We start from the raw sequence: 15,112 nt of genomic DNA, 5'->3' as shown, positions 1-15,112 counted from the left end.
TTAATTAATCTCAATCATTAACAAAGAAATTTTATCTTCATGTGCTGCTTTATTCAGTGACAAAACATTTAGATCACTTGAAGCTACACACACACAAATGTATGTATGTGTATATGTGTATGTGTTGCATATTTCTAAATGATGGAGGTCTAAGCAAATGATTTAAGCATCTTCCTATTTCTACTCTCCAAGGCCATGTTGGCAAACATATGGCACACATGCCAGAGGGGGCTACTCCTATTCCCTTCTCCATGTTTACCTGAGGACATTTCTTACATGATGCCCCTCTACTCAAGTAGCCCAATGGCAGTGCTTCCTCTATCCCCTGTCTGGGGTAAAGCAGAAGGCTCATATGAGTTATGAGGATTGCAGTTTGGGCACTTGGTCTCTAAAATGTTCATCATTACTACTCTAAGGCCACATAATCTATTGAGGACTGATATTAGTCAGTTGCTCAGCAAAAACACTACCTTTTTCGAGAGTCCTTTCCTGATTTTCCTAGCCTTATTTATATGTCTTGGGAAATAGTTCACCTTTACTCAACTGGACATATATATAACAAGGCAGTCTTCTGTTGGTATCATACTATCTCTTTGCCTCTATTAATGTAACAGATTGAACCTTGAGATATTTGGACTTTTAATCTGCATATGAATACTTACTCTGACTCTATTCATTTGCTGTCCTTTATGAGCATGAAAGTTGCAAACCAAGATTTTCTCTATTAGCAGTCATTTTCCTCTTCCACTGATTAGCAGCAATAAAGTTTCTTAAAGCTATATCAGTACAAGAAGATATTCATATGGATTCCCCTACAGGTACACATAACCTATGCATTGGCCTATCAATTAGCTATCTTTGGAAACTACTTCAAAATTATCCCCAGCAAATCTAAGCATTCAAAATTTATTTTTTCTTTATCTAAGTGTTCTGTTACAGTCTTTAATGAATACACCTTATAGCTTAATTTTCTGAGTGTTTCAGGATGATCATCTCACCACAGCCTCACCTAATTAAAAATAAATCTCAGTAGGATGACAATCATCTGGACATGTAGCAACAGTACAGAAGGTGTTCCATGGAAGAAAACTGTTGCTTCTCTCAAGACTGATGTCCTTTGCCTGAGATTGTTCATAGCATGATGAGATCCCAGATCTAAAAATTATCTGGTGGAATCACATCATTTTCCAAATAAAGAAATTTGGGGAAAGTAAAATGATGTGTCTTTCTCAATACCAAATCCATGGGATTTGTCAAAATTTGGATTAACCCAAGATCATCATGAATCCAACCAATATTTATCCTACTTTATCATTCTTCCATCTGCATAGTATCCCATTTTGCCATGGCCCAACTACTTTTCCACAATTGTGACAAACAAATAAAAATTGCATCCATTTATCTTGCAACACTTTCATAATAGAAAAATGCAAATTAGAATGATTTCTATCCTGAGCAGTGTATACTATTTAATTCTTAGACTCAGTTTGGGGAGTTCCTTTCAGATTAGTAAAAAAAGACATTTAAAATGAATAAAGGCTCCAAATTCCCACAGCCATTTGAAGTCATACAATAAATTTGACCTAATTTTTCAACCACAAAAATATCACAGCTCTTGGTATACGACAAAGAGAACACAAATATCTAATTTACTTGATAGTACAATGAAGAAGTGGATAAATTAAATTGTTCATTGCCTTTATGCACAAATATAAAGTGGAATTATGGTGCTAAATTCTTTATGTACCATAGCAGCTCTTAACTGCCATCTAAATATGTAGTAATTCAAAAATATATCATGAAATCATACTTTAATACTACCTTGAATATACATGACAGCCCATGTATAAAGCCTTTCCAATTGTAAGAAATAAATTATAGTGAATAATGTATTTAATGAATGTAACATCATATTTACTGTAAATAACATTTTTACATACTTGTTAAAATATTGTTAAAATCCATGCATTTCTTTCACTTGGAAACCAAGTACCTGCCATTTAGTGCTATAATCTTGAAGAATTGAGGATATCATACTGCATATTTTTGTTTAAAATAATTTGGATAAAAAGCTTGCTAAATCAGGCTAGTTCATTGAAGTACACAGAAGTAAAAGTGGAAGATAAATATTTTATAATTTTATTTTTCACCTGAGTTAAAATCAGTAACCTGATTTCCCTTTCTCCTTCATAAACATGGTTGCCCCATTGTCATATATTTGAAGTCAATAAAATTCTCAAAGCCAAAACGCAAATGAGAAAAACAGCTCAATGTAGGGATTTCATTAACAATAAATTATGCTTCATGTTGCAGATCCCAGAGATGATTTTTATTGGATAGTGTTATCTTGTTTTAATTAGATCAATTTCCTGGAAGTTGTGATATGTTGTATATTTTGAAATATATCTGTATTCCAGGTCTGGAGAGAGGTGGTCCTAAGTTCAAATCTCACCTTGGACACTATTTGAATGCAATTGGCAAGTCATTTAACTGCAGTTACCCACCCCTGGATGTCTTATGCCTTGGAACCAATATTTAGCATCAATTTTAAGACAGAAGGCAAGAACTCAGAAAGATAGACCAGTGATTTCACTGGAATACAGTATGTCTAAATACCTTATAAGGAAAAAAATTAAAAGTAGCCTAACCTATAAGGGGGCAGCTCATTTTATGACTTACTATGTGTCAATGGTCAGACATTTTACTTTCTTTCTAGACCTAATTTGCTGCATATTAAAAAAAGAAGGGCTATGCTAGATCATATCCAAGTATTGTCCCATTCTAACTGTGAAATGCTAGAATCTAATCACCTCTTTTTATAAATGAGAAAATTGATGCATGAAGAAACATTTCTTCCCCATCATAACACATTGTAAAAAGTAATACCAGAATTCAAAAACATTTATTTACATAGATTTCAAACTGAAAAGGTTACTTTGGATCTCTTCATTCCTCAATAATCCCATCCTGAATCCCACCTACAGAGATCCCATTATTATCTCTCCTTCCAATCGAAGAATCCTATGAATAGGTGAACTGTTTACAGGCTGAGTGTCCAACCTGCAACTCTTATGCTACATGTGAGCTGCCCTCTTACCCCAAACAGGGGAGGGAGGCAGTGCTTCCATTGGGCTGATGGGCAGAGGGGCAGGTGATGAGAGAAATGTCCTCAGGTGCACATGGAGAGGGGTAAGGGGAAGTCCCCTCCATACGTGTCATAGGATCACCAACAAGAACCTAGGTCTTGTCTATTAGGCAATTAGATTTTGGGTCTTTTAAGTAAGTTTTACATATGAGAGACAGGAGAGAATTCTGTAAAGTTGTCTCAGGCTCAGCTTGGAACTTGAAGCAGTGCTGATGCTGAAATTCTGTGGAATGTTGATATGGAAGATAAGACTGTCACTCCTGGGGGTTGCTCTCTCTCTCTCTCTCTCTCTCTCTCTCTCTCTCTCTCTCTCTCTCTCTCTCTCTCTCTCACTAATCTAATTCCTGGGAGGTGCTATTCCCAATCCTTTTGGTATATTCCATATACAAACTTTGGAAATACCAGATCTATAATTTGGGAATAGTGAGTCTATGATTGGATGATAGTTGGAGTGAGAAGACTGGCAGAAAGAAGCAAGAAGGGACTTCCGGTTAAGATGGCGGCTTAGAGAAAGCTAAAGCTCAGACCTCCTGAGAACCCTTCCCGACCCATCTCAAACGATAAGCTCCTAAGGCGCCGAAATTCAAAACGATCAACAGCACAGACCCTGGGAACCCTCCTCCTGGACCTGGACCCGGATCAAAAGGTACGGCTCCCCTTAAAAGCCATAACCCGAGATCCCTCGGACCTCAGGGGTAGGAGCGCAGAGTCCAAGGCTCCCGGAAGCCGCAGCCCGGCCTGGCTCAGAGAGCAGAACCCTCAGGGCCTTCTACAGTCCCGGTGAAAGTTACTGCCTGGGGCTTCCGCTGCAGAGAGCTGGTCGAAACAACAGCAACCCTCAGGGCGGGCAAGACAGCCTCACGGGCTGGATCCTGCTATCCAAGTCTCAGTGAAAGTCCTTGCCCTAGAGCTTGGGAAAGCTGCAGCCCATCCCCCCCGCAGGCTGACGAAACAGCCTCATGGCCAGCGATTCTGAAGGCAACTTCCGGAAAGCGAGCCGGGGGGGAGAGTGTGGCCTCGTGGTCCGACCCTTCCATTCCAGTTCCAGTGAGGCATATTCAGTTTAACCCAGGGAAAGCTCATAGAACCATCTGCCCAGGACTAAAGCCTCTGAACACCAGACAGAGACAAGAAAAACTAATCCTCCACATTCAGAAATGGCAAACTCCACAGAAGCACAGAAGCCCCAAAATACCAAGAAAAATAAGAAGAAAGGGGCGACTTTGGACACATTCTATGGAGCCAAAATACAAAATACTGAGCAGACAGAAGATAATATAAAAGAAAATGCTCCAAAACCTTCCAAAGGAAATGGAAACTCTCCACAAACCTATGAAGAATTTGAATCAGAAATGACCAAAAAGATGGAAGCCTTCTGGGAGGAAAAGTTGGAAATAATGCAAAAGAAATTCACGCATCTACAAAACCAGTTTGACCAAACTGTAAAAGAAAACCAGGCTTTAAAGGCCAGAATCAGGCAGCTGGAAGACAACGATCGTGTAAAAGAGCAAGAATCAATAAAGCAAAGCCAAAATACCAAGAAATTAGAAGAGAACATAAAATATCTCACCGACAAGGTGATAGATCTGGAAAATAGGGGGAGAAGGGATAATTTAAGAATAATTGGACTCCCAGAAAAGCCAGAAATAAACACCAAACTGGACATGGTGATACAAGATATAATCAAAGAAAATTGCCCAGAGATTCTAGAACAAGGGGGCAATACAGCCACTGACAGAGCTCACAGAACACCTTCTACACTAAACCCCCAAAAGACAACTCCCAGGAATGTAATTGCCAAATTCCAAAGCTATCAAACAAAAGAAAAAATCCTACAGGAAGCCAGAAAAAGACAATTTAGATATAAAGGAATGCCAATGAGGGTCACCCAAGAACTTGCAAGTTCTACTCTGAATGATTGTAAGGCATGGAACATGATCTTCAGAAAGGCAAGAGAGCTGGGTCTCCAACCAAGAATCAGCTACCCAGCAAAACTGACTATATATTTCCAAGGGAAAGTATGGGCATTCAACAAAATAGAAGACTTCCAACTTTTTGCAAAGAAAAGACCAGAGCTCTGTGGAAAGTTTGATACCGAAAATCAAAGAGCAAGGAATACCTGAAAAGGTAAATATTAAGGAAAGGGGAAAATGTTATCTTCTTCTTTTACTCAAACTCTCTTCTATAAGGACTACATTTATATCAACCTATGTATACTAACATGTGGGGAAAATGTAATGTATAAATAGGTGGTAAAGAAAGACCAAATAGAATAATCATTCTCACACAAAGATTCACATGGGAAGGGGAGGGGAAGAAAACTCCTATAAGAAGGAGAGGAAGAGAGGGGGGGGTTACTTAAACCTCAATCTCAGGGAAATCAGCTCTGAGAGGGAAAAACATCCAGATCCATTGGGATCTTGAATTCTATCTTACCCAACAAGGGTAAGGAGAAGGGAAAAGCAAGGGGGGGGGAGGGGGAGAGGGAGAACAAAAAGGGAGGGAAAGAGAGGGGGGAGGGGAAGGGAACAAAAAAGGAGGGACTAAAAAGGGAAACATCAAGGGAGGGGACAAGGGGGACTGTTTCAAAGTAAATCACTGGACTAAAAGGTAGAGCCGAAGAAGAAAAGGTTAGAATTAGGGAAGGCAATCAAAATGCCAGGGAGTCCCCAAATGACAATCATAACTTTGAACGTGAATGGGATGAACTCACCCATAAAACGTAGATGAATAGCAGAATGGATTAGAATCCAAAACCCTACCATATGTTGTCTTCAAGAAACACACATGAGGCGGGTTGACACCCACAAGGTCAGAATTAAAGGATGGAGTAAGACCTTCTGGGCTTCAACTGATAGAAAGAAGGCAGGAGTGGTAATCATGATATCTGATAAAGCCAATGCAAAAATAGACCTGATCAAAAGGGATAGGGAAGGTAATTATATTTTGTTAAAAGGGACTATAGACAATGAGGAAATATCATTAATCAATATGTATGCACCAAATAATATAGCACCCAAATTTCTAATGGAGAAACTAGGAGAATTGAAGGAAGAAATAGACAATAAAACCATACTAGTGGGAGACTTAAACCAACCATTATCAAATTTAGATAAATCAAATCAAAAAATAAATAAGAAAGAGGTAAAAGAAGTGAATGAAATCTTAGAAAAATTAGAATTAATAGACATATGGAGAAAAATAAATAGGGATAAAAAGGAATACACCTTCTTCTCAGAACCACATGGCACATTCACAAAAATTGACCATACATTAGGTCACAGAAACATAGCACACAAATGCAGAAAAGCAGAAATAATGAATGCAGCCTTCTCAGATCACAAGGCAATAAAAATAATGATTAGTAATGGTACATGGAAAACCAAATCTAAAACCAATTGGAAATTAAACAATATGATACTCCAAAACTGTTTAGTTAAAGAAGAAATCATAGAAACAATTAATAATTTCATCGAGGAAAATGACAATGGCGAAACATCCTTTCAAACCTTTTGGGATGCAGCCAAAGCGGTAATCAGAGGTAAATTCATATCCCTGAATGCTTATATTAACAAACAAGGGAGAGCAGAGATCAATCAATTGGAAATGCAAATGAAAAAACTGGAAAGCGATCAAATTAAAAACCCCCAGCAGAAAACCAAATTAGAAATCCTAAAAATTAAGGGAGAAATTAATAAAATCGAAAGTGATAGAACTATTGATTTAATAAATGAGACAAGAAGCTGGTACTTTGAAAAAACAAACAAAATAGACAAGGTACTGGTCAATCTAGTCAAAAAAAGGAAGGAAGAAAAGCAAATTCACAGCATTAAAGATGAAAAGGGGGACAGCACCTCCAATGAGGAGGAAATTAAGGCAATCATTAGAAATTACTTTGCCCAATTATATGGCAATAAATACACCAATTTAGGAGAAATGGATGAATATATACAAAAATACAAACTTCCTAGACTAACAGAAGAGGAAATAGAATTCCTAAATAATCCCATATCAGAAATTGAAATCCAACAAGCCATCAAAGAACTTCCTAAGAAAAAGTCCCCAGGGCCTGATGGATTCACCTGTGAATTCTATCAAACATTCAGAGAACAGTTAATCCCAATACTATACAAACTATTTGACATAATAAGCAAAGAGGGAGTTCTACCAAACTCCTTTTACGACACAAACATGGTACTGATTCCAAAACCAGGCAGGTCAAAAACAGAGAAAGAAAACTATAGGCCAATCTCCCTAATGAATATAGATGCAAAAATCTTAAATAGGATACTAGCAAAAAGACTCCAGCAAGTGATCAGAAGGATCATTCACCATGATCAAGTAGGATTCATACCAGGGATGCAGGGCTGGTTCAACATTAGGAAAACCATCCACATAATTGACCACATCAACAAGCAAACTAGCAAGAATCACATGATTATTTCAATAGATGCAGAAAAAGCCTTTGATAAAATACAACACCCATTCCTATTAAAAACACTAGAAAGCATAGGAATAGAAGGGTCATTCCTAAAAATAATAAACAGTATATATCTAAAACCAACAGCTAATATCATCTGCAATGGGGATAAACTAGATGCATTCCCAATAAGATCAGGAGTGAAACAAGGATGCCCATTATCACCTCTACTATTTGACATTGTACTAGAAACACTAGCAGTAGCAATTAGAGAAGATAAAGGAATTGAAGGCATCAAAATAGGCAAGGAGGAGACCAAGTTATCACTCTTTGCGGATGACATAATGGTCTACTTAAAGAATCCTAGAGATTCAACCAAAAAGCTAATTGAAATAATCAACAACTTTAGCAAAGTTGCAGGATACAAAATAAACCCACATAAATCATCAGCTTTTCTATATATCTCCAACACAGCTCAGCAGCAAGAACTAGAAAGAGAAATCCCATTCAAAATCACCTTAGACAAAATAAAATACCTAGGAATCTACCTCCCAAGACAAACACAGGAACTATATGAACACAACTACAAAACACTCGCCACACAACTAAAACTAGACTTGAACAAATGGAAAAACATTAACTGCTTATGGATAGGACGAGCCAATATAATAAAAATGACCATCCTACCCAAACTTATTTATCTATTTAGTGCCATACCCATTGAACTACCAAAATACTTCTTCACTGATTTAGAAAAAACCATAGCAAAGTTCATTTGGAAGAACAAAAGATCAAGGATATCCAGGGAAATAATGAAAAAAAACACATATGATGGGGGCCTTGCAGTCCCTGACCTAAAACTATATTACAAAGCAGCAGTCATCAAAACAATTTGGTACTGGCTAAGAAACAGAAAGGAAGATCAGTGGAATAGACTGGGGGAAAGCGACCTCAGCAAGACAGTATACGATAAACCCAAAGATCCCAGCTTTTGGGACAAAAATCCACTATTCGATAAAAACTGCTGGGAAAATTGGAAGACAGTGTGGGAGAGACTAGGAATAGATCAACACCTCACACCCTACACCAAGATAAATTCAAAATGGGTGAGTGACTTAAACATAAAGAAGGAAACCATAAGTAAATTGGGTAAACACAGAATAGTATACATGTCAGACCTTTGGGAGGGGAAAGGCTTTAAAACCAAGCAAGATATAGAAAGAATCACAAAATGTAAAATAAATAATTTTGACTACATCAAACTAAAAAGCTTTTGTACAAACAAAACCAATATAACTAAAATCAGAAGGGAAACAACAAATTGGGAAAAAATCTTCATAGAAACCTCTGACAAAGGTTTAATTACTCATATTTATAAAGAGCTAAATCAATTGTACAAAAAATCAAGCCATTCTCCAATTGATAAATGGGCAAGGGAAATGGATAGGCAGTTCTCAGATAAAGAAATCAAAACTATTAACAAGCACATGAAGAAGTGTTCTACATCTCTTATAATCAGAGAGATGCAAATCAAAACAACTCTGAGGTATCACCTCACACCTAGCAGATTGGCTAACATAACAGCAAAGGAAAGTAATGAATGCTGGAGGGGATGTGGCAAAATAGGGACATTAATTCATTGCTGGTGGAGCTGTGAAATGATCCAACCATTCTGGAGGGCAATTTGGAACTATGCCCAAAGGGTGCTAAAAGAATATCTACCCTTTGACCCAGCCATAGCACTGCTGGGTCTGTACCCCAAAGAGATAATGGACACAAAGACTTGTACAAAAATATTCATAGCTGCGCTCTTTGTGGTGGCCCAAAACTGGAAAATGAGGGGATGCCCATCAATTGGGGAATGGCTGAACAAACTGTGGTATATGTTGGTGATGGAGTACTATTGTGCTAAAAGGAATAATAAAGTGGAGAAGTTCCATGGAGACTGGAACAACCTCCAGGAAGTGATGCAGAGCGAGAGGAGCAGAACCAGGAGAACATTGTACACAGAGACAAACACACTGTGGTATCATCGAACGTAATGGACTTCTCCATTGGTGGTGGTGTAATGTCCCTGAACAACTTGCAGGGACCCAGGAGAAAAAAACACCATTCATAAGCAAAGGATAAACTATGGGAGTGGAAACACCGAGAAAAAGCAACTGCCTGAATACAGAGGTTGAGGGGACATGACAGAGGATAGACTCTAAATGAACACTCTAATGCAAATACTATCAAGAAAGCAATGGGTTCAAATCAAGAAAACATCTAATGCCCAGTGGACTTACGCATCGGCTATGGGGGGTGGGGGGGGAGGAAAAGAAAATGATCTATGTCTTTAACGAATAATGCTTGGAAATGATCAAATAAAATATATTTTAAAAAAAAAAAGAAAGAAGCAAGAAGATAAATTTTTCTTTGTCTCTATGAGACTGATAAAGTGGAAAGAGACTCTTGGCTCAAGTTGATCTGGAAGCCACTTTTGGCTACTAGGCCTGACCTTGGAGGCAGTATATATTTTAATTAATAAGGATAATTGGGCATAGGTTTAGATAAGATAGATATTAGGAATTAAGATAGAATAAGAAGCAAGGAAAGGTTTTGAGATTACTTGAGACACAGGAAGCGGGAATATAAGGCCCAAAAAGGAGTGGAAAAAAACCTGAGTGTCCCAATAGATCTTAGGGAACCCTCATTCTCAAATACCATTTGCTCTCCTTTCCTTCTCTTAAACCTTGTTATTAAATAGGGTTTGTTTTTGTTTTATTTTTTTAACCTGCCTTCAAGGAGATTTTTTTTTTTTTGCTAAAGCCTAACTATGCCCAATCTTACCTCAACTGGAAACTTCAGTCAGATTGCTTTTTATTAACAACAAACAGATATTACACAACACAGTCTCTGTACAAATCTGCCCCAAAATGCAATAAATCATTCTACTGAATTTTAAAGATCAACTGGCCTTTCCATTCAAATGGAAGCTCAGAAATTCTAAAATTTTAGACAGAAACAGGAAGACACAGAAAGACAGAGACAGGCAGAGACAGAAACACATTGAGACTCAGAGAGTCAAAAATGCTGAACTGTATAATATGTATATATGAAACAAAATGAATGCACTGAATTTTCATGACAAAAGAATCTTTTTCCACCTTCTGTCCATTTCTTCTGCAAATAAAAATAAGTAACATATTTGATCTTAGGTTCTCTAAAATTATCATTGTTCACTGCTTTGAACAAAATTATTATTGTCTTTCAAACGATTTGTTTTTTTTCTTTGTTTGACAATATTACTATGTTAAAAATATTCTCCTAGTTTTGCTCACATATTTCTATGATAGATAATACTATCCAGACACATTTTTAATTGGCCCTGCCATTTCTTACAGTGCAATTATATCCCATTTTGCTCATTATTTGTACAGCAATTCCTTCAAAGTCTAAGAATGATTCTGAGGTATTCCTCCTTTAAATCTCTTCCCTTCTATAATAAGGAGATTTTAGGAGGGAAAGGGAAAGGGAAGGTTAACAGATGGATGCCACTAATAAAATTATATTAAAAAGAGTTTTATTAAACCAAACAGGGATAAGGGGAATCAGGGAGTGACTTATCTCTAACCACCCAGAGTTGAGCACACTAAAGTTTATAATCTAATATTAATCTAGCTAACTAAAAAGTAAATAAAAGATAAAGTCCAAAAGGGGCACAAATTCTTACAAACTCCAGAGTCCTTGGTTGGGTCAAAACAGCAGGATTAAGATTTAGGGTCTTTACAAGTTCCAGAAAGGGAAGAGGTTCAGCCCCATTCACATCTGTCCACCATAGTGAAGGGGAACGCTCATTCAACCTTTAAAGGATAATCCAAAATCATTGGCAGCTCCTAAATTGGTTTCTTCAAGGAGATCCTTTGACACACAGCCTCTCAGTCTGCCTCCCAGCTTGAGAGAGCTTCTCAATTGACTTAGAATTCTGACCCATCCAGTTCTGTGAAATCCTGGTTTTGCAACATCCCAGGCTGCCAGCCTACTTTGCTATACCCTTCTAGAAATCTCTTCCTGCACTTCCCAATAATTATTATTTCTTTTCTTTTCTTTTTTTTGCCATGCATTTTCCAAACCTTCCCCTAAATCAGAAAGTTACTTTTGTGAGTATATCTTCCATTCTCCCTCTTAATGGCCCCTAACTCAACAACCATTTGTCTTTCTGTTGAATTAAAATCTTTTCTACAACATCCGTTTAATTGACAAGTGAGTGAAGTTCTTTGATATCCACTCTCCCAAAATAACCTTTAACCAGTATTTACATTTTCTTCCCATATAATCTAAATTTTTAAGAAACAGCAAAATCATTCAATTCTTTCTCCTTTCTCTAGTAATACATTCCTATTACTTTTGTTTTTTGCTTCTCCTCTTTGAACTTCATGAACAGAACCAACCCACTTCCAATAATATTGTGTTTTTTAAAACCCTTACTTTCCATCTTGGAATCAATACTGTGCATTGGTTCCAAGGCAGAAGGGTAGTAAGGGCTAGGCAATGGGGGTTAAGTGACTTCCCCACAGTCACATAGTTGGGAAGTGTCTGAGGCCACATTTGAACCTAGGACCTCCCATCTCTAGGCCTGGATCTCAATCCACTGAGCTACTCAGCTGCCCCCAATAATATTGCTTTGATTCAAATATATATATATATATATATATATATATAAGATTTTAAAGGAGCAATGCTTCTTCTCTATTAGAATACAAACTGCTTAAATGCATTTAATTTTCAACCAATTCTTTTACTCTTGATTGTATTTATTATTTTTTTAATATGAGATATAGATTTTTTTCTGAAAGGAGTATTATGAAAAGATATTCATCCTGGGTTTAAATTCATTTTCCCCTGTTACATATAAAAATGGTTTTATTTTAAAAATATTTTTGATTCTCAAATTTTTTCTTCCTCCCACAGTATTTGAGATGATAAGCAATTCCACATAGATTTTATATATGAAATGATGTAAAATTGTTTCTCCAAAATTAATCCTTTTGTGGGAAGAAATTCAAAGAAAAAATTAAGAAAGAAAGTAAAAAAAGTTTAATTTGTTCTCTGTTCAGACTCCATCAGTTCCTTCTCTGGAAGCATATGACATTTTTTATCATGTGTCCTTTGGGATTGTTTTGTATAATTGTAATGGTGAGAATAGCTAAGTTATTTACAGTTTTTCATTGTCTAGTGTTTCTGTCATTGTGTAAAATCTGCTCCTGGTTTGCTTCTTTTTGCTTCAGTTCATATCTTTCCAGGTTTTTTTTTAGTTCCTCCTTCTTATCATTTCTTATAGCCCAATACTTATTTCATTAAAATCACATACTATAACTTACTCAGTCATTCCACAATTGATCGATGTCCCCTCACTTTCCAATATTTTGCCCCCCAAAAAGATCAACTTTAAATATTTTATACATAAAGGGCCTTACTTTTTTGTTGTTGTTTTTTATCTCCCTGAGGTACAAACATATTAATGGCATTACCATGTCAAAGTGTATGTGCTGTCTTATAGCCCAGCCCTTTGGGTGTAATTCTAAATTGCTTTCAGAATCAGTAAATCAGTTTATAATTCCCCTAATAGTACATTAGTGTCTTTTCTAAGATATGCTCCAAGTTTTGTCATTTTCCTTTTCTATAATAATAGCCAATATGACACATGTGGCATGGCACCTCAGAGTTATTTTAATTTTTATTTAACTAATAGTGATTTAGAACATTTTTCCATGATTAAAGAAATTGGTAATTACCTATTCTGAGAACTGCTTGTTCATACTGAACTAGAGAGGGAAACTGGTGAAATGTAATTGAGAAAATCAAAACAAGTTTCCCCAGGAAGTGAGCAAATGAAAGAGGCTGAATCTTGGGCCCCTCCCCTCTCTACTTCCTTTCCTTCCTTCACCAATAAAGGTGATAGAGGATTTCTTCACAGATGGTAAGTTAATTCTTCTCTCTAGTAACAATAATCCCTCACACTAATTTCCTTAATTAAATGATATTTTATTCTTTTGGGGGGAAGGGAATAGTGATGAGTTTAGGAAAGAGGGAAAAAGGTTTCCCTATTCTTTTGAGTTGTAAGATTGATTGAAGGCTTTGGATAAGTCTCTTCAAAAGAAAGAAATTAAATATTTTCTTCAGAGAAAAGAAGGTAATAACTCTGCCAAGGTGTCTTCTGAGCAAGACTTGATTATTCCTTCAGTTCACAGTAGAAGTAGTAAGGTAATGGCCAGAGAGGGGATGAAGTGGTCTGTCCTCAAACCACCATCATGAAGAAGAATGAACTCCAGGCAGCTGGGGGTCGAACTGTCTCTCCTTCAAACTTCCATGGAATTCTCTCTCTCTCTCTCTCCCTTCCCCAAATGATCTATGTCCCAATGTGATTTCTTCCTCTTTTCTCTGCAAATCATGTCTTCCTGTCTGTACCCAATTTTATTCAATCACAATACCTTCAACCATTTATCAATTAGGGAGTGACATTTTCTTATATGATTGATTCATTTCTTTATGTATTTAAGAAATGAGGCCTTTATTAGAGTTATAATTTTTACACTATTATTATCCATCCTACTTCTACCTGTTTAGTTTCTGACCACCACATCCTTCAATGTGACCTATTTTCTATCAGACGCCAACCCCTTATCTCCTTTAACTCCTACATTCCTGTAGGGTAAGATAGATTTTTATATGTAACTGATTGTTCCTGTTCTTCCCTCATTGAATCAATTCTGATGAGAGTAAGTCTCATGTGCTCCCCTTCCCAACTACCCCATTTTCCTTTCCACTGAATACCTCTTTTATGTGTAAAAACTTAACATATTCTATTTTTCCCTAATTTAGTAAAAAAAAAATTTTTATTTGAAGAAGTGGTATTTGATGGTGTAATGGCCTAGTAACTGGTGGAATAGTCTGGGGGCTAATCAGGCAGATTTAGTGCTGATGGATTAGCCAAGGGTCTATTTGGAGTTAATAGTATAGAGTAACAGCTCTACTGTGCACTGGTAGCTTCCATTGTAGAATAGTAGCTTCCACTGAAGAGTGGCAATGGCAGCTTCCCCTAAGGATTTGAAACTTTGACAACTTGTGGATCAGGGTTGACATATTTACTGAGGTCTGGTAGCTTGGCATCTCCCATTCCAACTCAGGCGGAGGTCTATAGGGAATAAGGAGCATGCACAAGATTGAGTAATTCTTTTGAAACATCAGAATCTCCAGTGATCAGATTCCATGTTCCTCCATTGTCCACATTATTATCATATTTTAGTCTAGGAGTGGGAAGGGAGGATCTAAAAGGGAGAAGATGGGCAGCTGTCTGCCCCTTTCCTTGTTCAAGTACAATGATAAAGCTCCCCCTTAACACCAGGACTGAGCCAGCTCAGGGTGCCCTGGCAGACCACAGGCACAAGGGCAGGTGGGGAGGAGGCCCACAGTAACTCTTGGGGTCCAAAAACATGTAAAGGTGCCCTTCCTCCAGTCCCCTGCCCTCCCACCTCTGGGGAGAAGGACTCCCAGGCCCCTCGCCA

The sequence above is a fragment of the Monodelphis domestica genome, chromosome 6 (genome assembly GCF_027887165.1).
Source record: "Monodelphis domestica isolate mMonDom1 chromosome 6, mMonDom1.pri, whole genome shotgun sequence".
Taxonomy (NCBI): domain Eukaryota; kingdom Metazoa; phylum Chordata; class Mammalia; order Didelphimorphia; family Didelphidae; genus Monodelphis; species Monodelphis domestica.
Note: the sequence above shows the minus strand (reverse complement) of the source record.